This window comes from Bos javanicus, chromosome 23 (assembly GCF_032452875.1).
Source record: "Bos javanicus breed banteng chromosome 23, ARS-OSU_banteng_1.0, whole genome shotgun sequence".
NCBI lineage: Eukaryota > Metazoa > Chordata > Mammalia > Artiodactyla > Bovidae > Bos > Bos javanicus.
Window position 1 is genome coordinate 9,699,336 of NC_083890.1, and position 14,942 is coordinate 9,714,277.

The window sequence follows — 14,942 nt, forward strand, 5'->3', positions numbered from 1 at the left end:
TATCCTTGGTTATATCCTGGTTATATCCTTCAGGTCGCCTAAACATGTTTCTGGGATAAATATCAGAAGTACTCAAGAAGCTTTAAAAAGTCACTGATGCCTGTGGACCCACTTTCAGAGAGTCTGGATTAAACTGGCCTGTGATCAGGATATCCGTGTTTTTAGAAAGCATCTCAGATGATTCTAGTGTGCACACAGGGTTGAGAAACATTGGTCTTTTCTCTCAGATTCCATCTTTGTCCTTTTGCTCTATATCCTAAAAGATACCTTTTGATGAAATTTCTAGATCACCTTTTGTTTGTCAGCCATGTCCACTGTTGTCACTTAATCTGTACAATGGATTTTTAAAACTAATGTTTATTTCTGTATACTCTTACTATCTGATTGCTCATTTTTTCTTAGCATGTCCTTACTTCATGGATACAATTACCTCCCAAATGTTTCTGAAGATTCTTAGAATAAAATGGGACATCTCCCATGAAGACATATGTGGCTAAAAAGTTTTTAAGGAAAAAAAATGCGGATTTTATGTATTCCCTAGTATCTCCCGATTTTGCTGGTGGTGCAGATGGTAAAGCATCTGCCTACAATGGGGGAGACCCGGGTTCAATCCCTGGGTCAGGGAAGATCCCCTGGAGAAGGAAATAGCAACCTACTCCAGTACTCTGGAAAATTCCATGGACGGAGGAGCCTGGTAGGCTACAGTCCATGGGGTCGCTAAGAATCGGACACGACTGAGTGGCTTCACTTTCTAATATCTCCCAAAGGCACTAGGCAGTGGTGAAGATTGAGCAGTTAAACGGAAAGGAGAGAACGGCAGCATACGTGAATATAAAGTAGAAGGGTATGTATAAGATGCAAGAGTGACAGGTGAGAATTTTGATACTCATATTATGCTTACAAAGGGAAACAATAAAATGCTTTGGTTGAAAGGGAACTGAAGAGTGAAGCCTTAAGAATAAGAAATAACTAGACAAGCTTAAATACACAGGGGAAAAAGTCACAGGGAAACAAAAAAGTAATGATTTGAGAGTAAGAACACAAGCATAGATTTTCCCTGGTGGCTCAGAAGGTAGTGTCTGCCTACAATGCGGGAGACCTGGGTTCAACCCCTAGGTTGGGAAGATCTCCTGGAGAAGGAAATGGCAACCCACTCCAGTATTCTTGCCTGCAAAATCCCATGGACGGAGGAGCCTGGTAGGCTACAGACCATGGGGTCACAAAGAGTTGGACACGACTGAGTGACTTCACTTTCTTTCTTTAACTTACAGCTAAATTAATATGGCTAAATAAAAGTAAGGTTTTCCTCAAGAGGAATGTTTAAATGAAAATTCACAAATTCATACCATAAGAATATTATTCAGTCTTTAAAAAGGATGAGATAAATCTAAAGAGAATATTGAGCTAAGAGTCTAAACATCAAAAACATCAAAACAAATAAACCGAGAAAGGATTTTGTAGATGTCCATCCATTAAAAAAGAACACCACTGTAATAAATGAAATGTGTTGTTAGAATGCACAGTGCCCAATGATTTGGTTCTCTGGGCTGTAAACAAAACCAAAGTCACTCGATGATGTCAAAAAGGGACAATATATGTGGTACAGACAATGTGGTATATCACAATTATTTGCAGTAACCAACTATGGTTCCCAGTATAGATTTGGTGTATACAATCATTTTAGAGCACTGGATTACAATTATGCAAATATTACATGCCAAAATGTCTTTTTCATCATTGTTCTTTCCTAGAGTTAAGACAATTAAACTCTAAAAATACTCATAGGAAACAGGTGAGGCCTTAGCTATTCTAGATAAAGTGTAAGTCACTCAGTCATGTCCGACTCTTTGCAACCACATGGATGATACAGTCCATGGAATTCTCCAGGCCAGAATACTGGCGTGGGTAGCCTTTCCCTTCTCCAGGGGATCTTCCCAACCCAGGGACTGAACCCAGGTCTCCTGCACTGCAGGCAGATTCTTTACCAGCTGAGCCACAAGGAAGCCCTTATTCTAGATACGCAATCTTCTAACAATGACATGCAAGTTGGAACACTGTCCAACATGTACTATGAAGTGAATGGGAAGCTGCAGAAGAATTAGTATGATCCTATTTTTAGGAAGAAAATGGTGTACATTTACTAATATATACAAGAAATGTATATTTAACCACCGTTAAGATAGTGTTACCTCTGGAAAATGAGATTTAGGAGGGTAAAAAGGAATTTTCATTTGTAAAGTTTATCATTTAAATATTAACGGTAAGTATATATTTCTTTCATGATTTTTAAGACAAGTTTTTTTAAAAAAAAGATGAAATGATGAAAATACTTCATTGCACTCATCAGGATTTTTTATTCTTTCTGTTCAATTTAATTCAAACATGGTGGAGTGCCTCCTATGTAGAGGAAGCAAATTCTGGTTGAATGAGGGGTGCTTGTAAGAGATCCAGAAGGCAGTCGGGAGATGAAGTCTGCACTCAGGAGAGCTCTGGGTGACAGTATACATTTGGGAGTTATCAGATTCTACAAGGTAATTAAGATACAAGTATGGGGCGCCCTAATTCATAGTCCAGTGGCTAAGACTCAGTGCTCCCAATGCAGGGGGGCCTGGGATTGATCTCATCAGGGAACTAGATCCTGCAAGTCGCAGCTGAAGATCTTGCATGTCTCAGTAAAGATCAGAGACGCAACTAAGACCCTGGTCACAGCCAAACAAATAAAAATAAATATTAAAAAAAATAAATAAAAGTACAGTTGCAATTGCTTCTAGGAAAGTGAAATTGGCTTTCAAACTTTTAATGTCCCAACCTCACTTCTGATTACTATGCCCTGTGGCAGTACAGATGAAATAATTTCTATAGAACTTACACGCTGCTAAGGGTAAACACAGGAGTGAGCCTCTATTCATGTTTTGATAGAAAAATTATATTTCCACCTGTGCCACAGAGGTATATTAACTTGAGTTGACTCATTTGGATCAGTTTGATTCCAAGTCTGCTGATGATTTCTAAGAACAGGACAACAAGGTAACATATGGCAGAAGGGCTGTAAACATCACACAGGCAGAGTGTGTCCTATTCATTTTTGAACCCCCACCACCTAGTGTAAATGGACATACAAGAGGCACTCGATAAACACAAATGAACTGTGATATTCAAAAGCAATCAATGTAAAGATAATAAAATAGTAGACAGTGTAAGGCATCAGCACTGAAATTTAATTATCAGTTGACTATATTCCTTTTCTAGGTCTACTCTGAAAAATCTAACCTGGAGAATGACACCATACCTAAGAGAGGACCTTCCAAGCTGACAAGTTAACCTAAGTGAATCCTGCCAGCTAGATAAAGATTTGTCTATCTTCCCAAGTAAACACCCTCTTTGGAATGACTCATATATTCCATGCTTCCAGAACAAATTTCTAATTATAGGGCATGTATACAATAGAGTACTGCCCTGTGCCTGAATTTAACCTCAAACCTGTTGTAACTAAGCTACAGGATCTTTGGTTCTTGCTCAGTTTTCCATTTCTCCATCTGTAAATTTTGGAGGCGGGGGTAGAGGGGGTGGGGTTAGACTAGAGTGATAAATCTAAGATTTATTCCAACTCCTAATTTTTTAAAAAAATTTATTTTTGGTTGCACTGAGCATTCAATCCTGCACACAGGCGTTCTCTAGTTGGAGCAAGGGGTGGCTGTGGTGGCTTCTCTGGTTGCAGAGCACAGGCTCTAGGGCACCTGGGCTCAGGAGTTGCAGCACACGGGCTGAGCTGCTCCAGGGTGTGTGGGATCATCCCGGACCAGGGACAAACAAATGTCCCCTGGCTTGGCAGGCGGATTCCTATCCAGTAAGCCACCAAGGAAGTTCCAACTCTAATGTTTTATATCTAGGATTACTTTTTAATGAATAAGTGCATGTTTTACCTTATAGGAAAATGTCGTTTGATATGTGGAATGGAAAACAATTCCCAAGGAATGGAAAAAGTTATTCTGGTATCACAGAGTTCACTTTCTACTGCAATCTTCTGGTAAAACTTTATTAATTCTGAGGGTTATCCTCTTAGATATTTTCTACAGCTGCCGCAACAGTTCACCAATGTAATGGCTTAAACAATATGCACTTCTTATCTCACAGTTACGGAGCGCAGAAGATAGAAATGGGTCTCATTGGGCTAAAATCAAGGTGCTAGCATGGCTGCACTCCTCCTGGATGCTCTAGGAAAGAGTCTTCTGCTTTTTCTAGACTCTAGAGGCTGCCCATCAGCTCAATTCAGTCGCTCATTCGTGTTTGAGTCTTTGCGACCCCCATGGACTGCAGCACGCCAGGCTTCCCTGTCCATCATCAACTCCCAGAGCTTCCTCAATCTCATGTCCATCGAGTCAGTGATGCCATCCAACCATCTCATCTTCTGTCATCCCCTTCTCCTCCTGCCTTCAATCTTTCCCAGCATCAGGATCTTTTCCAGTGAGTCAGTTCTTCATATCATGAGGCCAAAGAATTGGAGCTTCAGCATCAGTCCTTCCAATGGATATTCAGGACTGATTTCCTTTAGGACTGACTGATTTGATCTCCCTGCAGTCCAAGGGACTTTCAGTAGTCTTCTCCAACACAACAGTTCAAAAGCATCAAATCTTCATCGTTCAGTTTTCTTCACAGTCCAACTCTCACATCCATACATGACCACTGGAAAAACCATAGCTTTGACTGGACGGACCTTTGTTGGCAAAGTAATGTCTCTGTTTTTCAATATGCTATCTAGGTTGATCATAGCTTTTCTTCCAGGGAGCAAGCATCTCTTAACTTCATGGCTGCAGTCACCATTTGCAGTGATTCTGGAGCCCAAGAAAAGAAAGTCTGTCACTGCTTCCACAGTTTCTCCATCTATCTGACATGGAGTGATGGGAACAGATGCCATGATCTTAGTTTTTTGAATGTTGAGTTTTAAGCCAGCTTTTTCACTCTCCTCTTTCACTTTCATCAAGAGGCTCTTTAGCTCTTCTTCACTTTCTGCCATAAGAGTAGTGTCATCTGCATATCTGAGGTTATTGATATTTCTCCTGGCAATCTTGATTGCAGCTGTGCTTCATCCAGCCTGGCATTTATGATATACTCTGCATATAAGTTATATAAGCAGCCTTATGGCCCACTTCCTCCATTTCCAAAGCCAGCAATATCATCTTCTCTCTGGTCATCCTTGCTATCCCCAAATGTAGATGGTGCTATGGTCACCTTCTCCCTCTGGCCACAGATGGGAAAGTTTCTCTGCTTTCTTAAGAATCCCTGTGATTATGTTGGGCTCACCTAGATAATCCAGGAAAATTTCCCCACCTCAAACCTCTAACCTTGATCATATCTGCAAATTCCCTTCTTCTCTGTTAGGTAACACTAATAAATTCCAGGAGTTAGGATGTGGGCATCTTTGGAGGGATCTTTATTCTTCTATCTACCTTAGATGCCTAGTCATCCAAACAAGATCGTAAGAATGTCTCCCAAGCCTAGAATTCTGTTGACTTCCACCATCTTACACTCAGTATTCTTTCAACATTCCTTCCTCTCTCTCCATTTATTTACCATCCAGTTGGTTTACAATGTTCTAATCTGACAACAGAATTAAATCTAACATTTGATACATTATTGTAAAAAATTCTTCAGACTTTCAGAAAGCCCAAATTAGAACATTTATTCAGTTTCTCAATTTTGTAATAAGTTAAAAATTATAAGTAAACTTGATAAATACAGTGCATGTTTTCTCACCTCAAACTTAATCACTTAAAAATTAGTTTAAAAACTGAGTCCCTTATCTGATTCTGAAATGCAAGCAGCTTGCTATCCCCAAATGTAGAACACACAAAATTTTTTTTAAGAGTTGACAATAAACTGCATATATTTAAAGAATATACAATTTGTAAGTTTTGACATACATATATGTATTCATAAAGCCATCACTGCAATCAACATAATGAATATATTTGTCAGCCACAAATTTTCGTTGTATCTCTTTATGATTCACTTCTCTCTGGCTTACATCAGAGCAATCTCTGATTTGCTTTCTGAATAGTTTGTATTTTATAGAATTTCATATAAACGGAATGTCTTTTTTTCCTCCTGAATTCTTTCTCTTACTTTGAGAATAAAATACATTGTTGCATGCATCAACAGTTCGTTCCTTTTTGTCGCTGTGTAGTATTCCATTGTATGAGGCAGGGCACAATGTCTGCTGTTGATGCACACTTGGACTGTTTGCAATTTTTGCCTGTTACAAATAAAGCTGCTATGAATATTTGGGTACAAATCTTTATGTGGTCATATGCATTCATTTCTCTTAAATAAACGCCTAGGCGTGGAAAAGGCTAAATCACAGAGCAGGTGTATATTTTAGGTCTTTAAGAAAGTGGCAAACTGCTTTCCAAAGTAGATGTACCATTTTGTATAGAAGTGTGTAAACGTTTCAGCTGCTCCATGTCCTCACTAACAGTACTGTAGGCCTTTTTAACTGAAGACATTCTAACATCTACATAGTGGTGTCTTATTGTGATTTTAATCTGCATTTTCCTTATGAGTAACAGTGTTGATCATCTTTTCATGGGCTGACTTGCCATCTGTGTATCTTCTTTGGTGAACTGTCCAAATCTTTTGCTTATTTTTGACTTAATTTTCTTAAGTTTTGAGAGTTCCTTGTTTAATCTGAATATCTTTAATCAGATGTGATCTGTTAATATTTTCTCCCAGTCTGTGACTTGTCCTTTTATTCTCTTAAAGGTGGCTTTCAAAGAGATGTTCTTAATTGATATACTCCAATTTATCTTTTTCTTCTATTATAAATCATGCTTTTGGTGTTGTATCTTAAAAATCTTTACCAAACCCAAAATCAAAAATATTTTCTTCTAAAAATTTTATTGATTTGGGCCTTACATTTAGGTCTACGGTCAATTTTGAATTAACTTTTATATATAAGGTAATGGCACCCCACTTCAGTACTCTTGCCTGGAAAATCCCATGGATGGAGGGGCCTGGTGGGCTGCCGTCCACGGGGTCACACAGAGTCGGAAACGACTGAAGCGACTTAGCAGCAGCAGCAGCATATAAGGTATGGAATAAGATATGGATTTAGTGTTTTGCATATGAATATCAAGTTGTTCCCCTACCATTTGTTGTAAACACTAACCATTTTTCTATTTAATTGATTTGGCACTGTACTCAGAAACTGACCATATTTTCTGTTCCATGGGTCTACTTACTTTACATCAATATCACTGTCTTCATTATTGTAGCTATAGTAAGTTTTAGAAATCAGATGGTTTTAAGTCCTCTCTATTCTTCTATTCTAAGTGAAGTGAAAGCCACTCAGTCATGTCTGACTCTTTGCAACCCCGTGGACTGTACAGTCCATGGAATTCTCCAGGCCAGAATACTGGAGTGGGTAGCCTTTCCCTACTCCAGGGAATCTTCCCAACCCAGGGATCAAACCGAGGTCTCCTGCATTGCAGGCAGATTCTTTACCAGCTGAGCCACAAGGGAAGCTCTCTTCTATCCTAGGACCTTTGCATTACCATATAAACTTTAAAACCAACTTGACACTCTCTACACATTGCCAGCTGAATTTCTGATTGAGGTTGCACCGAATCTATACCTTTAGAGAAAACAGACATTATTGAGCTTCCAATCCTTGAGTACAGTATATCTTCATTTATCTTAGTTTTCCTTAATCCCTCTCAGTAATATCTAATAGATTCCAGTGGAGAGATCTTACATATCTTTTAGGAAATTTATCCTTAGGTACTTAGTATTTCAAATTTTACTACAAATGGTATTCTTTTAAAATTTCAACTTCTGGCTGTTTGTTTTCTAGTATATAGAAATATAGTTGACTTTTCTGTATTGATCTTATATCCTGCAATTTTGCTTGTTGGTGTTCGGTTGCTAAGTCATGTCCAACTCTGCAACCCCAAGGATTGTAGCACACCAGGCTCCTCTGCCCTCTACTATCTCCAGGAATTTGCTCAAATTCATATCCACTGAATCAGTGATGCTACCTAACCATCTTATCCTCTGCCTCCTCTTCTCATCCTGCCTTCAACCTTTCCCAGCATCAGGGTCTTTTCCAATGAGTCAGCTCATCGCATCTGGTGGCCAAAGTATTGGAGCTTCAGCAAGTCTTTCCAACGAATGTTCGGAGTTGATTCACAACTCTTCGCTATTACTCATCTGTCTTGGATGCCCCTGTACGGCATGGCTCATAACTTCACTGAACTATTCGATATGCGAGTCTCTTTGCCACAAGGGTGTGATCCATGAAGGGGGCCACTTTGCTAAGTGCACTTAATCCTAATAGCTTTTTTTCTTTTTAAAGAAATCATGGGCAATCATGTTATCTGTGATAATAAGTTTTACTTCTTCTATTCCAATCTAAATGCCTTTTATTTCTTTTCTTATTTGACTGCACTGGCTATAAGTTCAAGTACAGTCCTGAATTCAAGCTGTGACTCACAGTGGACATCATGCTTTGTTCCTAATGTTGGAAGGGAAGGATTCAGTCTTTCAGTGCTAAGTATGATTTCAGCTATTAGTTTTTCATGGATGTCCTTTATCAGACTGAGGAAGTTTCTTTCTTTCCCTAATTTGTTGGCAGTTTTTAATGATGGATTTTGTTAAATGCTTTTTCTGCATCTATTGAATTGATCACATGGTTTTCCATTTTTACTTTACTATATGATATTGATTTTGAAATGTCAAACCAACCTTGAATTCCTGGGACAAATCTCACTTGGTCACTGTATTTTTTTTTATCGTTTTATATGTTGTCGGAGTGTATTTGCTAAAATTTTGTTAAGAGTTGTGCAACTGTGTTCATGAAGGATACGAGTCTGTAACTTTTTCTTGTAGTGTATTTGGTTTTAGTATCAGGACAATACAATTGTTATAGAATGAGTTAAGAAGGATTCTCTCCAACTTAATGGAAGAATATGTTTAAATTTCGTATCATGACCTCCAAAAATATTTGCTAGAATTCATCAGGGAAGTCATCCGGGCCCAGAGTTTTCTTTGGGGGAATTCAATTTCTTTAACAGACATAAGATTATTCAGGCTATTCATATTTTCCTGAGTGAGCACTGGTATTTTGTGTCTTTCAAAAATTTACCCACTTCATTTAAGTGTCTAATGTACTGACATCAAGTAATTCATACCCTTCTCTTACACAGCCTTTTAAAGACCACAGTACCTGCAGCTTTGCTGGCTCTTTCATTACTGATGCTGCTAACTTGTGTCTTCTTTTGCTCCTGATCCAACAGGATAGAGGTTTATCAGTTTTATTGGTCTTCTCAAAGAACCAGCTTTTGATTTCATTAACTTTCTGTTTTTCTATTTCATGGTTTTGGATTTGATCTTTAGCTCATTTCTTATGCTTACTATGGGTCTGATATTCTCTTCTAGTTTCTCAAGGTAGAAGCTGAGGACAATGATTTGCTCAACTTGACTTTCTCTAATGTAGGTATTTAGTGAATTTCCCCCTGAGCATTACATTAGCTACATTCCACAAATTTTGATATGTTGTGTTTTCATTCTCTACAAAATGCTTTCTAAATTCATCTTTTTTTCCTCTGACTCATGAGCTTCTTAAAAATCAGTTAGTTTCTAAATGTTTAAAAGTTTTCCACATATCCTTCTATTGTTGACTATAAATTTAATTCCCTTTCAGTTAGATAACATACTTTTTATGATTTAAGTAATTTTATTGATACTATTTTATGGACTAAAATGTGTTGGTAAATGTTCTTCTGTGCAACTGGACAAAATATGTATTCTGCTTGTATTGGGTAGAATGTCATATAAATGTCAGTTTGGTCAGTTGGTTGATAATAGTTTAACTCTTCTAAATCATTACTAATTTTTTTGTCTACTTGTCCAGTTATATGAGATGATGGCTGTTCACTAAACTTATTGTGATCATTTTAAGATGTAAGTCAAACCATATGCTGTACACCTTCAAATAATACAGTGCTAGATATTAGTGAACAAAAATAACGTTTTCGTCCACTAATTCTATCACCTGTGTCATTTCTGGATCTGTTTCTATTTTTTAATTTTCCTCCTCAAGGACTGCTTCCTTGCAAGTCTGATGCTTTTGATTGGAGACCAGATGTGAATTTTACCTTGGTGCTATTTTTTTTTTCCCCTCTAGTTTTTTGAGATATAATTGACATCTAGCACTGTATAAGTTGAGGGCTTTCCTGGTGGCTCAGACAGTAAAGAGTCTGCCTGCGGTGCAGGAGACCAGGGTTCGATCCTTGGGTCGGGAAGATCCCCTAGAGAAGGAAATGGCGACCCACTCCAGTATTCTTGCCTGGAAAATCCCATGGGTGGAGGAGTTTGGCAGGCTACAGTCCATGGGGTCACAAAGAGTCGGACATGACTGAGTGACTTCACTTTCACTGTATATAAGTTGAAGCTGTACAGCATATGGTTTGACTTACACATATCATGAAATGATCACAATAATTTTAGTGCACAACCATCATCTCATACAGATACAAAATTAAGTAGAAATTTCCTTGCAATGAGAACTCAGGATTTACTCTCTTAACAACCTTCCTATATAACACAGAGCAGTGTTAATTATTGGAGAAGGAAATGGCAACCCACTCCAGTGTTCTTGCCTGAAGAATCCCAGGGACAGAGGAGCCTAGTGGGCTGCCGTCTATGGGGTCGCACAGAGTCAGACACAACTGAAGTGACTTAGCAGCAGAAGCAGTGTTAATTATATTTATCATGTTATGCATTATATCCTAGTACTTATTTACCTTATAACTGGGAGTTTCTATCTTTTGACTGCCTTCACCCAATTTCCCCTTCTCCTGCCCCCACCTCTGGTAACCACAAATCTGGTCTCCGTTTCTATGAATTTGTTTTTGAATTATAATTGACCTACAACACTATGTTAGTTCCTGTTAAACAACATAGTGATTCAGTATTTCTGTACATTTCAAAATGATAATTACAGTAAGTCTAATGATCACCACAGAAAGTCTAGTCACAACAGGTCACCAAAGATATGCATAGTTACTGACTATATTCCACACACTGTACATTTCAGACCCTTGACTCTTTTTTTTGCAACCAGAAGTTTGTACTTCTTAATTTCTCTGACCTATTTCTTTCTTTCTCTTAGTCCCCTCCCCTCTGGCAATCACCTGTTTGTTCTCTGTTTCTGTAATGCTGTTTCTGTTATGTTTGTTCATTGGTTTTGTGTTTTGGATTCCACATGTAAGTGAAACCACACACTATTAATCTTTCTGTCTGACTTAACAACTGTATAAAGATATCACATCTGCGATATCCTTTCCTCTGCTGATGGGTAATTAAGTTGCTTTCATATCTTGGCTATTGTAAATAATGCTGCAATGAGCACGTATGGTTACATATAATTTTTCTAGTTAGTATTCTGTTTTCTTTGGATAAATATCCAGGAGTGGAACTGCTAGATCACACAGTGTTTCTATTTTAATTTTTAGAAGTATCTCCACACCGAGGCTGTACCAATCTACATTCCCACCAACAGTTGCACAAGGGTTCCCTTTTCTCCACATCCTCACCAACATTTGTTATTTGTTATCTTTTGGACAACAGAGTGCTACTTTTTGTATAACTATACATTTTGAGCTTTGTTCTGGGGTGCAGTTAAATTACTTGGAAATAGTTTGATCCTTTTTTTTTTTTAATGGTGTCAACAATGACTGATTTTTTTATTGGAAGATAATTGCTTTACAATCTTGTGTTGGTTTCTGAGAACTATTTGAGTCAGTCCTAATGAGGGGGATGAACCTAGAGCCTATTACACAGAGTGAAGCAAGTCAGAACAGTTTGATCATTTTGAGGCCTATTTTTAAGCTTTGTTAGAAGGGATGAGAGCAGTCTGTAGTTTAGCACCACTGCTGGGGCAACACCTTTCTGAATACACTACCCGATGTCCTGTGACTTAGGAGGTTTAATCCCTTTGGCTGATGGGAATACATACTACTTTAACCTTGAAAAGGAATCAGGTATTATTCCCTCTACTCTCTTCAGATGGTTCCTGGCTTAAGGTAGCTTCCATACAACATGTGCACTGATTATTACTCACCTGAAAGCTTAAGGGGGAACACCCTGCAGACCTTTGAAGTTTCCTTTTTGTGCCCTCTTCTCCAAACTATAGCCTCCTTTACCTCCAGCTCTGTCTCCTCTACTAGAGAGACTGCTGGGATGAGGCTGGGTCCCATGCTGCAGCCTGGAAACTCTCTCCAGGCAGTAAGCTACGATAATTGTAGACTTCATCTGTTTCTGCTTTCTTGGGAATTATCATCCTTTGCTGCCAGTTGTTCAGTGTTTGAAACTTCATATATTTTTTTATGGAGGTTTTGTTTGTTCGTTTGTTATGTGATTACAGCTGAGAGAGTAAATCCAATCTGTTATCCTATGTTGGACAGAAGCACAAGCTTGCAAGTGTATTTTTAAGCAAGTATTTTAAGATAAAGGGAGACACAAGAATTATGAATGGAACTTCAAATGGGAAGAAAGTATTTTATAAAATAAGAATTATTTAGAACTAATTTTTACAGTCTGAAATCTAAAGGATGTAGTTTTTCCATAACATTACAAAAGCCAAAACCTATAACTGGCAGTAAGACATCTCTCTCCTAAAATGGCAGGTATTTGATTTTAAAACAACTGTCAAAAAAAAAAAACTGTCAAAACTATGGCTTTGCAAATATTTCTGAAAACCTGCATAACTTCAGCATCTCGTTTTTCTTTAACGTATGTAAGAAGTTTAAGCCTTATGAGAATAAAAAAGTATGATTTTACATTTCTAAATGCAATTAATAAATATAACACAGCTTTTACAAAAATCCGGGTTAAAAATCCCCTTCTTTTATTAATTCAGCTAAAAAATACAGTGCAAATCATCTTAATACTACAAAAAAGTTGGCTTGTGGTTGACACTGGTATTAATAGTTTTTGCAGGTCTATAAAAGTTGCTTTTGTTTTGAAACAAACTTCAAATGGACACTTATAATACACAAACCTATCAAGTATTTCAATATACTGAGATTTTAACACTGCTTCCACTGGAAAGAAAGTCCGCAGACTATTTAAAACACACGCACACTCTGTAGTGGTGCTGACAAACACCACAGGAAAAGCAGTCTGTCACTGAGTCGGTCACAGGCTTGCTTCTCTGTGCACCTATTTAAACTTTTAACTAGCACCACCTACAGATCTCTACCCTCACCATGATTTCCTAAGAAAACAACATACACAGATGCAAAGAGTTGAAGGAACAAAAGGGCAGAGAAGTCAGTAAAGAGCTCTGCTTGGATGACTTCCCCCTGTCCACTTCTCAAAATCAACCTCCATCAAAGTGACTTATGCAGCTCAGACTGCACTATCTGGATCCTTGCCCTAATGCTACTCAATCATCATTCATTCCATTTATGGATGGCAATTATACAGACTAGCCAGATTCCAAAAATTCACCTAAATATTTGGAGGAAAGTCTTAGTTAAGGTGAGAGGGAAGGCTTTTAATGGACAGTGAGATGGCAAAGAAGAAACTGACGGAAACTGACAGGAGACAGAAAGGCGCATCCATGGAGCCAAGTGTTAAATCTGAGTCTGGCTCATTCTAACCGTCACCTTATGCCCCAGCTCTTCACCTTCATACATTCTCCCTGGAAAGTTGGGTTACTCTAGTTTTTAGCTACAAAGCTAAGAGTTGCCTGTTGAGTTATAAAAAAAAAAAAAAGTATTCCATTAGCCAAACTGTGTCAACTAAAATTTTTTAAATTATAAATATAATATAGTTACATGTTACAGCAACTTTAGGAAACGAAGGAGGAAAGAAATCACCATAATCCCAACACCACAATTTAGGAGTCCTTTTTTAAAAACAGATTTTTTACAGCAGTTATAGGTTCACAGCAAAACTGAACAAAACAGTCAAAACAACCTTGAAAAGAACAAAGTTGGGAGGACTCACACTTCATGGTGCCAAAACTTACTACAACGTGACAGGAATCAACATAGTGTGGTACTAAGATGAAGACAGACACATAGATCAGAACAGAACTGACAGCTGGTAAATAAACTCTTACATTTATGGTCCATTGATATCTGAAAAAAGTGCCAAGACAATTCAATAGGAGAAAGATCAGCCTTTTTTCAACAACTGGTGCTGGATCTTAATATGCAAACGGTTATGAAGTTGGATACTACTTCACACTACATACAAAAAATCAACTCAAAATGGACCAAAGACCTCCTCATAAGAGCTAAAACTATCAAACTCTGAAGAAAGCACAGGAGTAAATCTTCACTGACCTTGGATTAGGCACTGTTTTCTTATGTGAAACTGAAAGCAAAAAAAAAAAACATCAGCCTTCATGAAAATTAAAAACTCTGTGCTACAAAGGACACCATCAGGAAAATGAAAACACAACAGGATGAGAGAAAAATTTTGCAAATCAAATATCTGATAATGAGATTGTATCTAGAATATACTAAGAACTCCTTTAACTCGATAATAAAAAAATAACTCAGTTAAAAGGGGGCAAAGGATTCAGACATTTCTCCAGACAAGATTTACAAACAGCAAATAAGCACACGAAAAGATGCTCAACATCATTAGGCATCAAGGAAATGCAAATCAAAACCACAATGAGATAGCACTCCAAAACCACGAGGATGGCTATTAGCAAAGAGACCGATAACAGCCAGTATCGTCAAAGATGTAGAGAAGGTGGAACACTCATACATACACTGCTAGGAGAAAAGTACAAGGATGCAGCTGCTGTGGAAAATAGTCTGGGAGTTCCTCTAAAATTTAGTTATCATCTGATCAACAATTCCAAGAAAAATGAAAATATGTCCACACAAAAACCTGGACATGAATATTCATAATAGCTAAGGAGC

The 14,942-nt window shown here is 37.9% G+C and overlaps 1 protein-coding gene across 3 annotated transcripts in view; it reads right to left on the bottom strand.

Moving 5' to 3' along the window:
* The window catches only part of FKBP5 (FKBP prolyl isomerase 5), a 120,244-nt gene that overhangs the window by 82,240 nt on the left and 23,062 nt on the right, over positions 1 to 14,942 (bottom strand). Inside the window, exon 3 of one of the 3 annotated variants that reach the window (XM_061397976.1) lies at positions 14,352 to 14,382. The exons of the other annotated variants lie outside the window; for them this stretch is intronic. The gene's annotated coding sequence lies outside the window, so the exon portion shown is untranslated. The remainder of the gene's footprint in view (positions 1 to 14,351; positions 14,383 to 14,942) is intronic. 3 annotated transcript variants of the gene reach the window in all.